This window comes from Pan troglodytes, chromosome 3, assembly GCF_028858775.2.
Source record: "Pan troglodytes isolate AG18354 chromosome 3, NHGRI_mPanTro3-v2.0_pri, whole genome shotgun sequence".
Lineage (NCBI taxonomy): Eukaryota > Metazoa > Chordata > Mammalia > Primates > Hominidae > Pan > Pan troglodytes.
In genome coordinates this window covers 106513754-106533103 of record NC_072401.2, presented here as the reverse complement: position 1 = coordinate 106533103, position 19350 = coordinate 106513754, and the positions used below count along the sequence as shown (strand labels likewise).

Here is a 19350-nt window from a genome sequence, read left to right as displayed (position 1 = left end):
ACTTTACAGGTCACACAGTTTCTGTTGCAACTACTCGGTTCTGCCATTGTAGAGTGAAAGAGACGTAGACAATACAAAAATGAATGAGCTTGGCTGTGTTCCAATAAAATTAGCAGTGATGGACTTGGCTGCTTACTATAGTCATCTGGCCCCTGGTTTAGAGTATAGAGAAATTGAGAAGAGTCATTGTCCAGGGGAGAGAATTCTGAATTCAGTTTTGAATATGCTGGGTTTGAGACGAAGAAGAAAAAATTAAAGTGGAAATACCCTAAGGCCTTTGGAAATTTAGAATAGGATTTAGATCTAGAAATCAGAACTCTAGAACTTTAAAATCTAGAACTCAGATCCAGATTTAAGAGTTATCACTGTTAAAGTAAGAAAGTAGATGCACATTTACAGTCAAACTAGGAAACAAGAAGCAATCTAATGCAAGGAGTTGGTTAAACAGGTGACAAGGGAGCAAAAGAGACAAATGGGGAACAACCCAGAGATTAGGAATAGTATACACTGTGTTTAGGAGAGAGGTGCTGTTTCTGGAACTCAGGGACTCAGCGAGGTAGATTGTTATAATAATGGCTTCCAATGAACTACATCCCCTTGTTTTCATGTCTTTTGTAATGTCATATTGCTGCTCTTCTCATCAATAAACAAAGTCTGTTTTTCTATCCCTTTGAATAAGGCCTGGCGTTGTGACTTGCTTTGACTAACAGAATGTGGTGGATGTGACATTGTGTAAGTTCTGGATCCTCTACGTAAGAGGTCTTGCAGTTCTAGTCTTGCCTCATAAAACCCTTAGACCACCATGCTGTGAAGAAGCCCAGTCTAGCCTACTAAAAGACAAAAGGTCCTATGGAGGAGAATCAAGCCAACAGCCAGAAAAAATTGTCAGACATGTGAGTGAAGCTATCTTGAGGCATCCAGCTCCAGTCAAGACATCAGACATGGTACCCAAAGCAGAGAGAGGGAGGGAGGGAGAGAAATATCCTGGCTCTTCCCATCCTTTATCCTTCCCTCAGTGTCTCCTGCCAGTGCCTCCTTTCTCTCTCTAGTCCTTGCCTTTGGTCAATGAAGCTAGCTAATAGGGGACCCAGGAAATGCAGCCTGCAAGATGAAGCAGAACTGGGACAACATGCCCAGGATCAGTACGGAGGATTAAGCAAATGAAAGAAAGCATGAAGTGGTAAGAAAAGCCATGGAGAAAGGAGGGAAGCTTCTGAAGGAGCAGAGACAGATCAGCCAGACAGGTTGGAGTAGCAATAATACAATGTTGGCTTGAAATAAAAAATTATGAGGAAGAAGGAGTGGTCTGATAAATGGCATCAAATAATACAGAGACTTCAAAGAAGGTAACCAACAAAAGAGACTATTTTATTTGCTGACACACAGTAATTAGGGACCCATGAGTGGTCTGTAAACACACATTAATTTTTCCTTCCCAAACTGTGGTTTGAAAATCCTCAAAGGTTTGTGAAAATGTCACAGGGGGTTCTTTAAAAATAGCAATGGTATCTGTTTTGATTTCTAGTATGCTTTAAAAATTCTTTATTTGGATGGCATGTTTATGAAAACATGTTATAAAAAAATCTTCAAAGGTAATACATCTCCATTAAAAAACAGAGGGTCATAGAAAATTAAGTGAATATTTAATTTTTGTTTTAAAAATGTTTAAATTAAGTGATGGTATGATTATTTCTTTCTTTCACACGGAACACTTTGAGTCATAAAATATATTGAGTGGCCATGCACAGGAATCATTTGATATAAGATAATTGTATTTATGATTTGGTCATTCAGTTGAATACCTCTAGCCCTGGTGTTGAGTTTAATTACTGTAGAGTGAAAGATTCTTTTTATTTTTATGTATCTTTAGAATTTAACTTAAATCCATGATGAAACCTTTGATAAAAACAAAAGCTGATGCTAAATGCAAGTTAACTAAGAGTGTAAAAAATGATAATTCTGCTAATTTGTTTCAAGTTGTCTTATGCAATATTGTTGTATTGAGTTGCAATTTTTTTTTTTTTTTTTGAGAGAGTTTCGCTCTTGTTGCCCAGGCTGGTGTGCAATGGCGTGATCTCGGCTCACTGCAATCTCCACCTCCGGGGTTCAAGCAATTCTCCTGCCTCAGCTTCTCGAGTAGCTGGGATTACAGGCATGTGCCACCACACCCAGCTAATTTTGTATTTTTAGTAGAGGTGGGGTTTCTCCATGTTGGTCAGGCTGATCTCGAACTCCCAACCTCAGGTGATCCACCCGCCTCGGCCTCCCAAAGTGCTGGGATTACGGGTGTGAGCCATCACGCCCTGCCGAGTCACAGTTTTTATATTGCTCACTAAAATCTCTCGAATACTTAAAAAAATAGTGTGAATGGAAAAACCCCATAAATATATCGAATAAGTAAGTTTTTTTGCTTCTTGCAACTAAAGATAACCCATATGTTATGTGACATTTTTAGAGAATTGCTGTTTTAGATATTTTTAGTATCTTATTATTTAAAAACAAAATGTAAATACTCTATGATTCCATTTATATAAAACTGCAAAAGTCAATCCAAATTATAATGACAGAAAGCAGGTCAGTGGTTTCCAAGGATCAGGGGTGGGGGCGGGTAAGAGCAAAATACTACAAGGGACATTTTTTGGCTGATGGAGATGTTCTGTATCTTGGTTATTGAGGTGGTTACATTGTTAAATTCAACAAACTACATTTGCAATGGTTGCATTATACCAAATGTAAATAGGATCACAACATAGTAGATTAAAGATAGGCATAAATTTCATACAACAGCTCACTATATTTTAAAAGTATTTTTAATTAGACAATTCTGCATATTAGATCACAGATGCAGATTTTTGTCTCTAAGAATCAGGACAAGAGTGAGGCACGTGAGAGACTCAGGTTGCAAAATTTAAGGCAGGCCCTCACTGTCAGGTTCCTGAGAGCCCCAGCCCTGCACTTGCACATCGCTAAGAGTGAGTGCCTCATTTGCATTTGCCTCGTCCTTTTTTGGTGACTTCTTAGAAGTTAAAATTTCATTCCATCTTTTAATATACATTGCTACTGCTAGGCATGGTGGCTCATGCCTGTAATCCCAGCACTTTGGGGGGCCGAGGCAGGTGGATCACCTGAGGTCCAGAGTTTGAGACCAGCCTGGCCAGCATGGTGAAAACCCGTCTCTACTAAAAATACAAAAAATTTGCTGGGCGTGGTGGCGCACACCTGTAATCCCAGCTACTTGGGAGGCTGAAGCAGAAGAACTGTTTGAACCTGGGAGGCAGAGGTTGCAGTGAGCTGAGATCATGCCATTGCACTCCAGCCTGGGCAACAAGAGCAAAACTCCATCTCAAAATAATAATAATAATAATAATATAATAAAATAAATAAATAAAATAAAAAATGTATCTTATTACCTAAACCAAATATTATTAAATATATTGCCATTACATTTGTTGCCAAATAAAACTTTTATTTTCTCATTTTAGCTCATGCGATTAGTTGGGTTTCTTGAGTGTAAGGATTGCTACCTTTCACTTCTGGAAGAATCTCAACCATTATCTCTTGGAATGTCACCTGTCTGTCTGCCTCAATTTTCTCCTATTAAAGCACTGATTACATATATATTAGAACTTCTCCCTCTGTTCTTTATGTCCTTTAACCTCTTGTTCATATTCTGTCCCTTTGTGCTGCATTCTGGATCAAAGCTTGAGGTCTTTCTTTGGTCATTTATAACCTATAGCTTAACCTGTCCATTGAGTTTTCAATGATTATTATTTCTGTTTCTTCATGTTCTATTCCTTTATCAAATCTGCTGAAATATTGACAATCTCTTATACTTCTTTAAGAAATTTAAATACATTCTTTAAAATTTAAATATAGATAATATCACAAAAATTGCAGATCTGAAGGTCAGATTCTCTTATTTATTGTTTCTGCTGACTCTTGCTAATGGTGACTAGTTTCTTTGGGTGATTTAAAAAAATTTTATGGTAATCTCATGTTTCTTAGAAATTTATTTGGAAATACTTTGTGTCCTGGGTTTAAGGAGCTCTCCTTTGAAAAGTTGCTGTATTTTCTCTTTTCCTGTGCCTCGGATGCACTAACCACCATGGGTCACTTTCAATTCTGAGCTTGGGGTTTTTATGGCTTATACAGGTAGAGTGCATTCTAGCCTCAAATTTACATGAAGACTAATTTAGGATTAAGATTCTCATGAAAGAAATTTTTTTTTTCACTTAGGACCAAGGCAAGATTTCTTACCATTTATTTTGAAGGTTGATATGGCTTAAGGAGGTTAAAGTCATACAGATAGAAGATGAAAGAAGATGAATAAATAGATTTGTAAGACTTTGAAGCCCATGTTTTCCCCTTATACCAAATACCTTCAAATGACTTGTGTTGATAAGTGGACCTGACTTCAACCAGGTCTAGAGTGGGTAAGCAAGTTAAAGAGTTAGAGTTTGCAGGAAGCCATGCATGTCCAACTGCTAGAGTAGAAGCAGAAATAGTACTAGGTTCCAGTCATTTGCAAAAACATGGATGGAACTGGAGATCATTATGTTAAGTAATCCAGGCACAGAAAGACAAACATTCCATGTTCTCACTTATTTGTGGGATCTAAAAATCAAAACAATTGAACTCATGGACATAGAGAGAAGAAGGATGGTTACCAGAGGCAGGGAAGGATAGTTGGTGGAGGTGGGAGAGGGATGTGAGAGCAGTGCAGGGGGGAGGTGGGAATGGTTAATGGATTAAAAAAATAGAAAGAATAAAAACACTATTTGATAGCACAACAGGGTGACTATAGTCAATAGTAATTGTATATTTTTAAATAACTTAAAGGATGTAATTTGGATTGTTTGTAACGCAAAGGATAAATGCTTGAGGGGGATATCCCATTTTCCACGTTGTGCTTATTTCACATTACATGCCTGTATCAAAACATCTCATGTACCCTATAAATACATATACTTACTATGTACCCACAAAAATTAAAAAATAATAAATAGTACTGGGCTAGAAGTCTGATGAAGGTTGCTGGATCTTTGTGGCTAGTGCCTCTGAGTTCAGCTGCAAAGGGTTTGCTGGTAACCTAATGTTGCTATTGTTTGGCTGCACAGGCATTCAGCTAGGGACATGGGTCAGGATGAGCAGAATGAAACAAAACTGCCAGTTTCTCGTTTTGTCTGTTCCTCCCTGCCTTGAGCAACAATGATCTTTTGAGCATAATGGCTGTTGGTACATTTCCCCTCCCAAATTTCATCTAAACTCCTCTTGTGGCCAACACTAACCCAGGACTATATAGGGAAAGAAATTTGGGGAAATATATTTCTAGCTTATCTAGGCAGATAATATACAACTACTAGAGGAGGAGGAAGAATTGGCAACCTATATATGCTAGTTGCATCTTTCTCTCATCTCTAACTAGATGAACTGTAGTGCATAAATTCTTCATAAGCAACCACCAACTGCCTTACCTTCTCGGCACACAACTTATTACCCAGAAAGTGAGTGTGGGAAGTTGTATATTTCGAGCATCTACTATTAAAAGTGTATTTTATTTTCTTGGGATGTTGGTTTCAGTAGCAAAAATGTACAATAGTTTTCTATCCATAATTCCTGCAACTTTTAAAGGATGCTATTTAAAAATTTTTATTCCTGGAACAGTTTAAAGCTTTGTATTTTGGAGCAAACATATGATAATGAATGCTTGTCATTGATTGGTGACTTCATGTAACCCTACATAACATGTGAGTGACTGATCTAACGAAAGAGAAATGCAACCTTAGCAAGTTAATGTGACTCCCCTGTTTTGTGGGCAAAGGTTGTCTGAAACCCTAACAAGCCATTTCAAGAATAGGATACTCTTAGCCTACACTTGCTTTTGAAAAAAGCTCTCAGAAAGATGTAACTTTAATTTAAGAGTTTCTTTCAAAGAACAGGTGTTAATGTAGTCTGCAGTCCACTTCAGTTATAATAGACTTCACTTTTTCATGTGGGATTACAGAGTATGTATGTCTCCTTTTCCTCCAGTTAAGAACATAATGAAGACATGGTCTGAGGATTTACCAATTTCTAGCACTTCTGGGCAGGATTTAGTATTTTCATTAATAATAATAATTATATTTAATATTATAATTGTCATTATAATTGTTACATATTGTAATTATTATTATCATCCCGTTTACTTCTCCTTTTCTTCCTGATGCTCTTAAAATGTTTTACCATTTGCAAAGTACGTCACAAACATTTTCTCATTTCCTGTCCACAACAGTCCTGGAAGGGAACATTTTACCATTTACACTTTATAGATGCAGAAATGGAAACTCAAGAGGAATTAAGTGATTTGCCTGGGCTTTCTCCATCAATGTTAGAGCTGGGATCAGCTGAAGTTATTCTTCTGTTTCTTCATATTTTTACCATTCTATTTTTTTAAAGGCTGATTATTCCTATTTCAGACATTTTGTCACTTACACAATGTGAACCTTTTCTCAATAGAAATTATGAAAAAATCACTGATTTACTCCACATTACCTGTTTAAGCAGCAAACATACGACAATGACTTCTTAAAAAATTGATGAATTTGTATCATTTTTCATGCTCCCTTAAAAGTGATGTTTCAGGATCAATTTTCTAGCTAAATTATATATTCTCAATAAACTGATTAAATATGGGAACATTTTGACTTATTCAAATGGCCAGCCCACAGAGATGGGTAGAGGATATTTCCTTTCGCCCACACAGACAGAATAAAAAATGATTGGTCATGCACTGATAATTACAGTACAAAAGAAATATGGCTATTTTTAAAGCACCATTTTTCTCTTTAAGACCCAAAGCTTCCCAACCTCTTATAAAAATCCATTCACCTGATATTAAAAGCTCCATTCCCTGCACCAAACCTCAATCTCTGACCTGAAACATAATGGCAAGTTCCAAGAAAATGATGCAGCCTCTGCCACAGCCGAAGCCTTTGTTGTTTGCACTTATCCCCACACGCAGACATCTCTGAATAGAGAGGCAGGTGCTGTTTGATTAAAAAAAAAAAAAAAAACTGGTCCCCACAGTAAATGTGAACAGCAGTCAGAGCACATTTGCATTTTTTTATTTTGTGAAGAAAATGTTAGATAAGTTTGGAATCTTGGAATATCCTTCTGCAGTTCAGCATTTACTTCCCTTCAACATCTGCCAATTTCAGCATTTTAAAGCTGTGTTTAGTTATTAATTCATACAAGTTGTTGAGATGCAGGCATCCCAGTAGATGACAAAACAATGACAAAGAGAAAAATCGTTGTATATTTCAACTAACACTCTGGATTTAGAATTAAAGACTGCTTGAATATTCCCATTTCTTATTATTTAGAAAGGTTCTTTGGAGTTGCTCTTTGCAGACACAGCAAATTCATTGACAGTATTAAAAAAATTTGGAGCTGGATTTTAGATGAAAGTGTTGCTGCCGGCATATCAATGCCAGCTACAAATCAGCACAAACAATTGTTCCATCATTAGCAAAGCCTGTGAACAGGAGCAGTCCTAATAAAGACTTCTGGCGCTCTCACTGGATTTGTTTGACTTGACTGCATCCCGCTACATTTACAATCTGTCTTGTGTTATCGGCACATAGACTGACAGACTTTTAAATTCACATTTAGAAAATTTGAGAGCAGTTTTCAAAAAACAAACACTCCCCAAAAGAGTAATATATCAGCAGCATTGACTTACACTGCCAATAAATAATATTTAGCCACTGGAAACAATCTGATACAATTAATGAGGAATGCAAGATGAGAGACCTAGATTCTGTTAAGGTTTTATGTATAACTTTGTGCATGTGGAGTTAGCGCTTTATATCATAGTTCTTTTTAATAACTAGGCCGTTGTATGTGCTCCTGCCTTTACTAGTATAAGCATAACAGACGAGAATTAATATTTTCCAGAACTTTGGTCCTCTGAGATAAAAGATGCTGTGGGAATGCAAAGATCTATTAAAATTGTGAATTCCAATGTTGTTATCATTCAGCTCAGACACATGAAGCAGCTAGTTGCATGCATAGTAAAATAATAATGACAGTAAATTCCTGTTTAATGAGTATTTATCATCTGCTGGCCATGTGCTAAGTGCTTTACATTTTGTCTTCCTTTTAATTCTCAAACAGCACTATTATTATCTCTGTTTTACACACAAGGATATTGTGACTAGAGAGGCTAAGTAACTTGTCCAAGGTCACACAGCTCAGTGTCACAGACAGGATTCAAACTAAGGCTAGTTTGTGTCCAAAGCCTATGCTCTTCACCATAACATAAACTTTGAAAGTTGCTGTAAAGGTCACGTTTTGTAAGGTTACCTTTCATGATCTTTTCCCCAAATCACAAGTACTCTACATTTATCTTTTATCTTTTTTTTTTTTTTTTTTTTTTTAGATGGAGTCTCACCACTCTGTCAACCAGGCTGGAGTGCAGTGGCGCAATCTTGGCTCACTGCAACCTCTGCCTCTTGGGTTCAAGCAATTCTTCTGCCTCAGCCTCCCCAGTAGCTGGGATTACAGGCACGGGCCACCATGCCCAGCTAATTTTTGTACTTTTAGTGGAGACAGGGTTTCACCATGTTGGCCAGTGATGCTCACAGAAATTGCACCTATGCCTGTGGGGGAATCCTGTACAATCAACTGAAGGAATGAAATAAACCTGAACTTGGCTTATGGTCAGGTTGGCTCAGTATGTAAAAATGGAAAGTGACTATGAGAATATTATTATGGTAGCTACAACTTCTATAGTAATTATGCTTCTATAATAATTGGCCATCTCTCTGCATAGTGGGGAAATTTAGGAGATGTGTACCTGCAATGAGGATTTCCTGTTGATTCTTATAATCCACATCTATCTTTCAGCCAGGACAAGCTAGTTAAACAACTATGGGTTCTCAACAAATAGAAGAGTTTTAAGGCTTTTTTGAGAGAGGCTGTCCACTATGATATGGGTCCCATGGAATAAAGAAGAGGATATGTTTTCCTCTCTATCATTCTAATTTGCTGTATCAGAGTAAGTGGAGAATTAGCAGAAAAGTGAACTGAGTTGTTTGAATTATCCTATTTGGCTCAGCATACATAAATTGAGTGCATATGACATTTAGGCCTAATTTTAGTTGGTTAGGATGAGATGAATTAGATATAATAGTCTCCCTCAAGGGTTTATAATGAGGAGAAATAGATTTATGAGCAACTAAGTGTTTAAAACAATGTGGTTTTAACAGAGATAGGGCCAAAATTCATTATAGATTTTAAATACATAACATAGGAAAAAATTCTTTTTTATTAAAAAAATTATTTCAACCAAAACATTTCTATAATTCTTGAATTAAAGTCCACCTCACAGATAAGATTTTTGCAAAACTGAAATATACAAAGTTTCAGAGTCAATAGTCATTTCTGATAATTAACTGCAATACTATGGACAAGTTATTTAATTTCCATAACCTTGATTGTTTTCTTATGTAAGGTGTGGATAATTCTAACTCCAAAGAGTGTAAGGATGAAGAAAGAAAACATTCATAAAGTACCTAAAGTAGTACCTGGCACATATCAGCACTCAATACGTGCTGGCTTTATCCTACCTTCCATCACAAGCCTTATTTTTCTTCTTTCCAAAGAAAGAATAGGAAGGATGTATTTTAGTTAGTAATAACAGTTATAAAGAAGAATACATTTTGAGGTCATGTCTAAGGAGATAAGTGCATCCTGTTTTCTTCCTTGTGTTATTTAAAACATAGTGTTCAACGTTGACTCTAATGAGAAACAGGGCTTGTTGTAGATGCAGAGAGGGGCAGCCTCCATATCTACCTGTCTACACATGAAATAAGGGTCACTGCATTTCTTTGAAGGAAACCCAGGACTCTGCTTATTACTCCCCTGTTCTGTGCAGTGAACACATAACGTAACAGTTGCTAAGGACCCACTCTGCACAGAGCTTGAGCTGGGCCTTCCCATGTACATCGATCTCCAGTTCTTCTAACAACTTTGTGGTCAAAAGATGTGGAAATAGGAGAGTTACAGAGTTAGAGATGGTCTGGACCAGGATTACAAACATTCTGTTTCTCTTTTTACAGAAGCCAATTCTTCACTGTGGTCTGAAGGCCCTCTCTACTCCTGCCCCTTCCTTCTTCATCTTTCACAGGAGTTTCCCCCAATATATATCTTACATGTGTAATCCTGTTTTGTTAGCTCCTCCTGGGTTGACCTGAGTTGACATGGTAGAAACCAAACATGTTCTGATAAGTCAAATGGCAAGATGGAGCTTGGGGCCTGGCTCACTCATTTCTCGGCAGGCAAGGAGGACTGCATCATGAGAGGAATGTGGGGCCTAGATAGTCCCTGGCACAAAGTGAAAATCCAATCGCTGAACAATTCATCAGGGGTGACTTGAGGAAACATCCCAACGGAAAATGCCCTTGCAGTCCTAATGATTCAAGGATTTGAAAGAGATATGGCAGTGGGGAGCAGAAGGACAGAGTGTTGGCTGGGCATTACTGTTATATTGATGCTCTGCAATGGGATAATGAGAAACAGAGAACCATTAACAAACTAATGCTAAGGGCAAGAGTTAGAGAACCTCTCTGGTGATTTAAGAAGGGTCTCTTTTCCCCTGCAGTGGAATAATGAACAGCTGAAAAACAGACTCCAGGATTTGACAAGTAGAATTCCAGAGCATCAGAGATACTTAGATGCTCAGCCAAGGCAGACCATGGATGAAAACCTAGGATCTTAAAACATGGGATGAAAACATAATGGGTAGATTCCCCCAGAGGATTTTGGCTCTGTATACATCCCTGAATGTTCAACGTTTACAGAGGTGGCTCATTCCTTTGCAGTAAGAGGTGGCAATGCCTGAGTGTGGGAGACAAACCTCATGATGTTTTAGAGACCTGTCATTTCAGTGAAATTTTTAGAGGTCCAAAGAAGCTCCTGGAACAATATTAGATCCTGCTAGGGACGGAGCTCTTGACCATGGGACACCAATTGTCCTGCCCATTATGAGCTAACTTCTGTCAGACTGGCCAAAGCATAAATATGAATGGGCTGAGCAGCAGTCTCTCATTAGATAGAAATGTACATCCAGAAATGTCATATGCAATGACAATGAGCACAGGTAAGCTATGTGGGAAGGTAGACAAGACTCCCACATTAACCATCACAGTCACAGCAGTGATGCTCACAGAAATTGCACCTGTGCCTGTGGGGAAATCCTGTCCAATCAACTGAAGGAATGAGATAAACCTGAGCTTGGCTTATGGACAGGTTGGCTCAGTATGTAAAAATGGAAAGTGACTATGAGAAATATAATTATGGTAGCTACAACTAATTGATTAAAAACTTGACTGTAAAAGTATATACTTTTTAAATACTTAAATATATGTAATTATTTTTCAAGTTCTTTTCTCCTGAAAGTAGAATTTTAAAAAATATTCATAAAACTTAAAAATTATTTGGGTTATAGTTATATTCATACTTTTTCTCTCTGACTACCTAATTTAGGATAATGAAGTTTTTAGTCTTTTACTTAAGCATTTCCATCTGCCCAGCAACTGGAGTCCATCTGGAATAATGTATTTTTATGAAATTGTATGGGTAACTCAAACCAGGATTACTCATCTGAAGAGAAAATGGTTGTATTTCATAGGTTTCACACATGAGCAAATTGATCTATAGCTGTGAAATGAATAATAGTGTTACTTGACTACTCAGTGAAGTGAAAGTCTTGGAAATTATATAGTTGAATATTTTGCATTATTATTGCTATTTTCCCTGGATTTCTCTTTGGGAGGGCTTTTTCACTAAGAATTTTTCTTTACTTTTCACCTTTATGAAACAATAAAAATGATTGTTTGATTAGTACAGAGTTGGTAAGCAGTGCTGTAATACTCTATGGGTATGATGACAAGTGTAACACCTCTTAGGGCAGATTCATCAGTTGAAAGTCAATGCAGTGTTTTTTTCAATTAGTGACTGATTCTGTACCCAAATGGAATCATTTCACAATAAGAGATACAGGCTAATTGGATAATTCTGGATGCAGTTTTATTTCATCTCCTTGTCCATGCAGAGACCTGAGACAAGCCTTGGTATCCAGGTGACCTAGGTTTGGGCTTGGCTTCATCCCTGTATAAATGCTGTAACCTCTGGATTTCATTTAATTTGTTTGTGCTTCATCTGTAAGATGAGAGCTTTAGAGTAGTTTGTCTTTCTGTTCTTCCACCTTTAAATTTACATTTCTAGGGTTAGATTTCTGAATATAATTAAGGTTGACTGAAATATCCAACTGGCTCAAAAGTACTTTCTCCTAAAACAGTCTCTTAAAACAGTGTTTGAAGGTTAAATAGATTAATATATGCATTGTGACTTAATCTTCTAACAATCAATTGTGCCAAGTCCTCATTAATTCTCCCTCCAACAAGATCACATTAAAATGTCCCATTGTAATATTTTAAATTCTTTTCTGGCAGAGGCAGACCTTGAGAAATATTGATCATACTTTAAAAACTCAATTGTCTGAATAGATAGCACATGCCATCATTTCCATAACATATTTCATATAGAAATTCTCAGAAGATGGAAGATGGAAGAACAGGATTTTCCATCTGTGGCATGGTACATGCTCCACCCTTCCCTCATTCTACTGCTAACAGCTGTCCTGCCTCAAGTTTATTCAGGTGTCTTTAAAATTCGTTTATGTTTCTGAAATTTTTGAAGTAGTAAGTTTTATAAACTTAATACATACTAGTGAGATCGTATTTCCTGGTCTTTGTCTAAAAATCGTCTCTTTCATTTTATTCTAATATTTGCCTATGTTCCTCATATCTATTGATTTGAGGATATTTTTTATTCTTTACACTGCTTGATAACCTTTTGAAAATTCACCATGGAAGAATGACTATCACAGGAGAACTGGTACTTGGAAACCTTGAGGCATTACAAGAAAAGTCTTGGTGTAATGTGCAAATGCTTATAAGCAAGAAGGTAATTTGCCATGACCTTCATAACCCTAGTGTTTACAGCAGTGCCTGTTCTGGAGTAAGCAATCAGTAGATTTTTTTTTTTTTTTTTTGAGATGGAGTTTCACTCTTGTCACCCAGGCTGGAGTGCAATGGCGTGATCTCGGCTCACTGCAACCTCCGCCTCCCAGGTTCAAGTGATTTTCCTGCCTCAACCTCCCAAGTAGCTGGGACGACAGGCGCCCGCCACCACACGCAGCTAATTTTTGTATTTTAAGTAGAGATGGGGTTTCACCATGTTGACCAGGCTGGTCTCGAACTCCTGACCTCAGGTGATCCACCCACCTCAGCCTCCCAAAGTGCTGGGATTATAGGCATGAGCCACTGCGCCTGGCCCCAGCAAGGTATTTTTTTTGAAGTCCAATGCAAGTGATGATTGTCCGACTAAAAAGAAAAAATCTCAAATATTTCCCAGCTAGAAAATGTCACCACATCCCTCTCTAAATTTTGGAGATTTTTTTTATCACGCCTAGCAACAATATTGGAGAGTAAAATGTAAAAACCATTTCATTGGTTATAAAGCACTGGAAATATGATGATTAGGGCAGTCCAGATGCTCACTCTTCCTGTTGGAATTATATTGACATTATCATTTCATTTTGTTTGTTACTCATAACAGTATTCCCATCTTGGCACTTAAGCAGAAAAGCTTCACTTGTTATGGTTGTTTCACAGTTGATTCCATTATTTGACTTCCTGTTTTCACAATTTGCCAACCAATCAAATATATCTGTGGTTTTAAAACATGTGTCAACTGAACAGATATCAAGAATAAAATGCACATATACATCCCAAAAGACCTCTGTCAAAATCAGTAAGATTGCACAAGGCAGGAACCTCGGATAGCACTTTAACAGAAGAAAATTGTCAGAAATTATTTCATTCAATGTAGTATCTGAGCTTTAATAAACCATGTCTTATCTCTTTTGGCCACTGGACAGTTTCTAATTGGTAAGGGTCCAAGGTAAGGCAAACAAATGCAAGGAAACCTGTCTGCCTGGCTTTATATATCAGCAAGATAGTCCTATCGTACATCAACGAACAGGCTTCAAGTTGACAACAGGAAAAATGTGACTCAGCTTATACAAAAGGGGAAGTCCCAGCGTTGGGCTCAAACAATGGGTCTGTCATTTTACTGCTTTGCTGGTCTGTCTTACCTTTTTGAAGACATGCACAGGCTGAGGACTCATCAATCTTCTCTGGGTCCTAGGCAGGGTCAGTAAATTTAGTATCCAGGGAGAGGCATTATTCCAGGGCATGAGCAGAGCAGAGGAAACAATGGGGAACTTGTGGTCAGGCTGGTAAAGTGATACCTTAAATTCCAGGAATACTTGATTTGGGAATGGAAACAGGATAGGCCCAGCAGCAAAACAAGAGCAGCACAAAATCCTCCTTAGAATGATCAGTCTAGTGAATGAATTAAACAAAGAAAGCAGACTGTGAGGGATATGTTTATTTTCTCCTATACTCACATATCTGCAGTTCCCTCTGCAGAAGATGTTACTGCAGAAGCAGTAACAACTAGCTCATTGATGCAAAAACATTTTATGATATGACACTAAACACTGTGTATATGTGATTTACACGTTATGTGTTAATTTGAGTTTTAGAGGGATCTTTAAGTTATATAGGGCTGAGGAAAACATGTACTTCTTTGGCAACTGAGCTACATCTTACATAAAATAACACCACCAACACCGTATGGGCAGACCTCACTGTGGAGTCAAAGGCAGAAATAGTATGCTCTCCAAATGAGTCACTCCCAGAGGTCCTGTGGTCTTTAAAAACCTGACCACTATTATTCTCTGTGCTTATAGGTCGTTCTTAGTTGCTGCCTTGAGGCTTCCCCTCACTTCACTGTTTCCACTTCTTCTTTATTGACTTTTGTGAAGTCACCATTCTCTTCCTCTTTCATGGTAAAGTGATGGTAAATGTGGGTGATTAGGATGTTCAGTGAAGCACAGACTTATTAACAGGAACCAGGAGGAATGGCTAATGTTGCTAGGGTTTAAAAGTTTTACATAAAAGACAATCACAGTAGTAAAATAGTCATCAGTAAGAACATGACTTTTCTTGTTTCATTGAAAAAATGTTTAGTACTTTTGACTGAATTATTTCTAGAGTATGACAAATCTGTTTTATTGTTTTCCTATAACTTGGGGTCATTTTGTTCTGGCCTGTGGTATGCAATGCCCCAGAATATTTTATATATATATTTTTTATTTTTATTTTTTTTTTGAGATGGAGTCTTGCTCTGTTGCCCAGGCTGGAATGCAGTGGTGTGATCTCAGCTCACTGCAACCTCTACCTCCTGGGTTCAAGCAATTCTCCTGCCTCAGCCTCCTGAGTAGCTGGGATTGCAGGTGCATGCCACCATGCTCGGCTAATTTTTGTATTTTTTTTAGTAGAGACGGGGTTTCACCATGTTGGTCAGGCTGGTCTCGAACTCCTGACTTTGTGATCCGCCCACCTCGGCCTCCCAAAGTGCTGGGATTACAGGTGTGAGCCACTGCACCCGGCTGCCCCAGAATATTATTAAGGATAGGTTTTTACTTCTAGTATAACCATATCTTCCTTATCTTTGTATGCTTAATACACAGTCAGTGCCTGAAACCTGTCAATCGCTTAATAAGCATTTTTAATTGAATGAGTACATTTTCAAATATATCTTGATTAGTTACACTTTCTTTGAAAGAGCCCCCCAAAATAGATATAATTTTATAAAAGTAGTACAGGGCTGAAACTGAACAACAAAACTGGAATTCCCTCTCCTGGGCCTCTCCAGAAAATATAGCTGAGATTGATCCTTTTGGTCACCACAGAAACAAAGAATGAATAAAAAGAGCCAGCAAAAAGAAGCCTTTAAAGACAATAAAGAGACTCTGTAGAGTTTTATGACAGGTTTAGATAATTAAAACTCATCACAAGGAAGGACATTTAGGAAACAGGAAGGGCTGACTTCATTCTACCCACAAGATTTCCAGAATCTTTCTTGATTCAGATGAGAGTGGAGGTCCCTCTTCTCCCCATTCCCACCCCACTCTTGAGTGCTGTGCTGCTTCTCCTTTCTCTGTTCCTGTTCTCAGTCTCCCATGTCACACAATAGTAACAAAATGACTAAAGTCTTACTCACTGAATATATTATGTGAGCCAAAAACAAGTGTTCTGGCAGCTTGGTGAACTTACCAAATCTCCTGAGCCTCAAGGTAGCACTGGCTGAAAGTCCTTGATGGAGCTTGAAGAAGAAAGTGTAATACATCTGTTCTCAAAATTCACTTGACTAACTCCATCACCTCCTTCAAGTCTGGGCAAATCTCACCTTCTCAATAAAGCCCACTCTGACTGTCCTTTTTAGTGCCGCAAACTACCCCTTCCCCAACACTACCTTCTGGCATTCCTGATCTTTCTTATTCTACTGTTTTTCTTTTCAGTGATGTTTATCATCTTCAAACATACTAGCATATCTACTTATGATGTTTATTTTCTATTCCTCCCTCCCACTTGAATGTAAGCTTCACAAAGGCAGAGATCATAGTTTGTTTTTTAATATATCATAAGCCCCAAGAACAGTGTTTGGCCCATAGTAGGTGCTCAATAAAGATTGGTAGGATAAAATAATAAGTATGAATTAGCTATTGCTATGACACATGACTGAAGGAATTTATATATATTAAAGAGACAAAGTACAAATAATGCCCTGTAATACAGTATGATGAGTGCTAAACTATCAATATAAAACAAGAGCAATGGAATGAATAATTCCACAGAACAGTTCTCTGTTCTAGTAAGGTAGCCAAAAGTGGATCGTAAGAGAGGGATGATGGATGTGGAGGTATCAAGAAGAGATTTCAAGTGGACTCTCAGCTTATTTTTCCTCATAGGAATGGAGTCTTCTTGTTAGGAAGATGAGATTTCCTATCTTCTGTATTGCAACTTGAGTCAGCAAATGGAGTGGGAAGAATAAATTGGTAAACTGGAACTCACCTATTGAGTCTCTTGGCTTTCAGTTCCCTTTTTAGCCATAGTATAGGCCTCCTTCCCTTTCCCATATCATTTACTGCAGGTATTGGGTCTTACAAAACCTATTATCTTCCCAGCCTGCTCAGTGAGGTTCTGAGTCAATCTAATCTCCTTGTGTTAGCTTTTAATACACTTCATATTTCCTTCTATCATTCTAGAAGAACATTGTGGTTTGCATTTTCTTGATGTTGGTTTACTCCTGCTTATCTGTACCTTGACTTACATTTTCTGGAAGAGAAGCAGATGGCGGATGACTCATCAGTACAATCATTTTGACTTTCTTTGCTGCCTGTGATAATTTGAGATTCCTGGTCTAGATTTTTTTTTTTCCACTTCTGCTTCAGATGAGTCATATGACTTCAGGTGGTGGATTAGAATCGATGCTTTATCTGCCCTAACCAGTTTTGAGTATCTTCTTTTAAGTCGTAAGAGTGTTAAAAGTTATGCTGCTGAGCAAATCCTTCCCAGTGAGAAGAATAAGGAGAAGTTCTGTTTTTGTAATATCGTACTTCTATTGATTGGCAAAAAATTATTGTATTTATCATTACCCTCAGTATTTAAAAACCATCCAAAGCCTTCTTGGGTGAAGACTCTAAATATATCTCAGGCATATATATACTCTGTTTATTGTGTTCTGTGTGGCCTGGGAAAGTCATAAACAAATGAATTACATCTGTTTGTGAGGGCTTTACTGATTTCTTAAGACAGAGGCTGGGAAACACAAAGGGAAAGTACCTGACCTTCTGACTATAATATGCTCGTAAGTTCCTCTGGGTCACATTTATTTTTGCATATCTGAGACAGAGCTACACAGACAGCCGATATCAAATAGGTATTGTGAAATAGTGAACAAAAGAATTCATAGATTGACCTGACTTATTATGTGAGGAACAGCATGAAACCTGGAAATCCAGTTTCCATGTCTGTAGAAAGGAAAAATTATAGTAGTCAACTATAGGCTAATAAAAAACACTGTAAAATAAATTAAGCAGCTGAGATCTGTGTGTTCAGGAAACTGCGCAACCATTACACTTCTCCAATTTTCTAGGAAGGGGCAATTGCCTTAGGAGTGCATTGAGTAAGTTCCATCTACAAAGTATAATTGTAGGGGCCCCGAGTCTCTTGAACGTCTTGCACAACACTACCTTCTCTCCTAGCTGGCCAGAAGTCCCTATCAATAGCACTGGTCTTCAAGATCAGGTAATAAGTATCCTTGTACTTTTTCACACACACTAATTGAAGAGAGAGTGTTGAAGGTTTTCGCAAACCTTCTCCAAAGGGACTTTGTTACTTCAGTTAGCACATGGTTACACACTAAGGCAGAATTTCCAAAGTTTTGTTTTGTGGATTCCTATACTCCAACCTCAGTTGTCATTGTTTAATCACCACACCCTGCTTAATTTTTATTCATAATGTTTATTATTACCTGAAATCATGTATGAATTTAGTCTTTACTTTCTGCCGTCGTTACTGAGAGCTTAAACTCCAGGAGATCATGGATTTATCACCAGCACAGAAATTAGTATTTGGCATACTAGGCGCTCTATAAATATTTGAATAAATGAAAAGGCTTTATGATGTGATGATGTGAAAAAAGACTTTTTTTTTTTTTTTGAGACTTAGTCTTGCTCTGGTCACCCAGGCTGGAGTGCAATGGTGTGAACTAGGCTCACTGTAACCTCTGGCTCCCGGGTTCAAGTGCTTCTGCCTCAGCCTCCCGAGCAGCTGGGACTACAGGTGCCTGCCACCATGCCTGGCTAATTTTTGTATTTTTAATAGAGATGGGGTTTCACTTTGTTGGCCAGGCTGTTCTCAAACTCCTGACCTCAGATGATCCGCCTGCCTCGGCCTCCCAAATTGCTGGGATTACAGGCGTAAGTCACCATGCCAGGCTGTGAAAAAAAGACTTCTATGGTAAAGTTCATTTTGAAAATGTTGGAGTAAATAAAGATAAGTTTATCTACTGCAGGACTCATTGGGCATTTTAATAAACTATATGTGTTTTATGAACCTCAGGATGGGGATAAAATATTCTGTGTTCGCTCAACTTCTTTGATCACAGAACTTTTTTGCTTTTGGCCTAATGTTATGAGATAAGTACATTTCAGTGAAGGAAAAAAAATGGGCAAATCTTAGAAAGTCTTACTCCTGTAGCAGTGAGGCATATTGGCATGCTGTAGGGATTTTTCAGTCAGAGTCCCTAGAGGATGAGTTCAGGAAAGCTGGCCTTGGGTAATGAAGATATGAGGCTATGGGAGACTTGGAAGAAGAATGGTGAAACAGGAGA

The 19350-nt window shown here is 37.9% G+C and overlaps 1 long non-coding RNA gene across 3 annotated transcripts in view; it reads right to left on the bottom strand.

Moving 5' to 3' along the window:
- The window catches only part of LOC104006151 (uncharacterized), a 211442-nt gene that overhangs the window by 43157 nt on the left and 148935 nt on the right, over positions 1–19350 (bottom strand). For 2 of the 3 annotated variants that reach the window (XR_010156328.1, XR_001717068.4), the window contains one exon: positions 14201–14450. The exons of the other annotated variant lie outside the window; for it this stretch is intronic. This is a non-coding gene — a long non-coding RNA (uncharacterized LOC104006151). The remainder of the gene's footprint in view (positions 1–14200; positions 14451–19350) is intronic. 3 annotated transcript variants of the gene reach the window in all.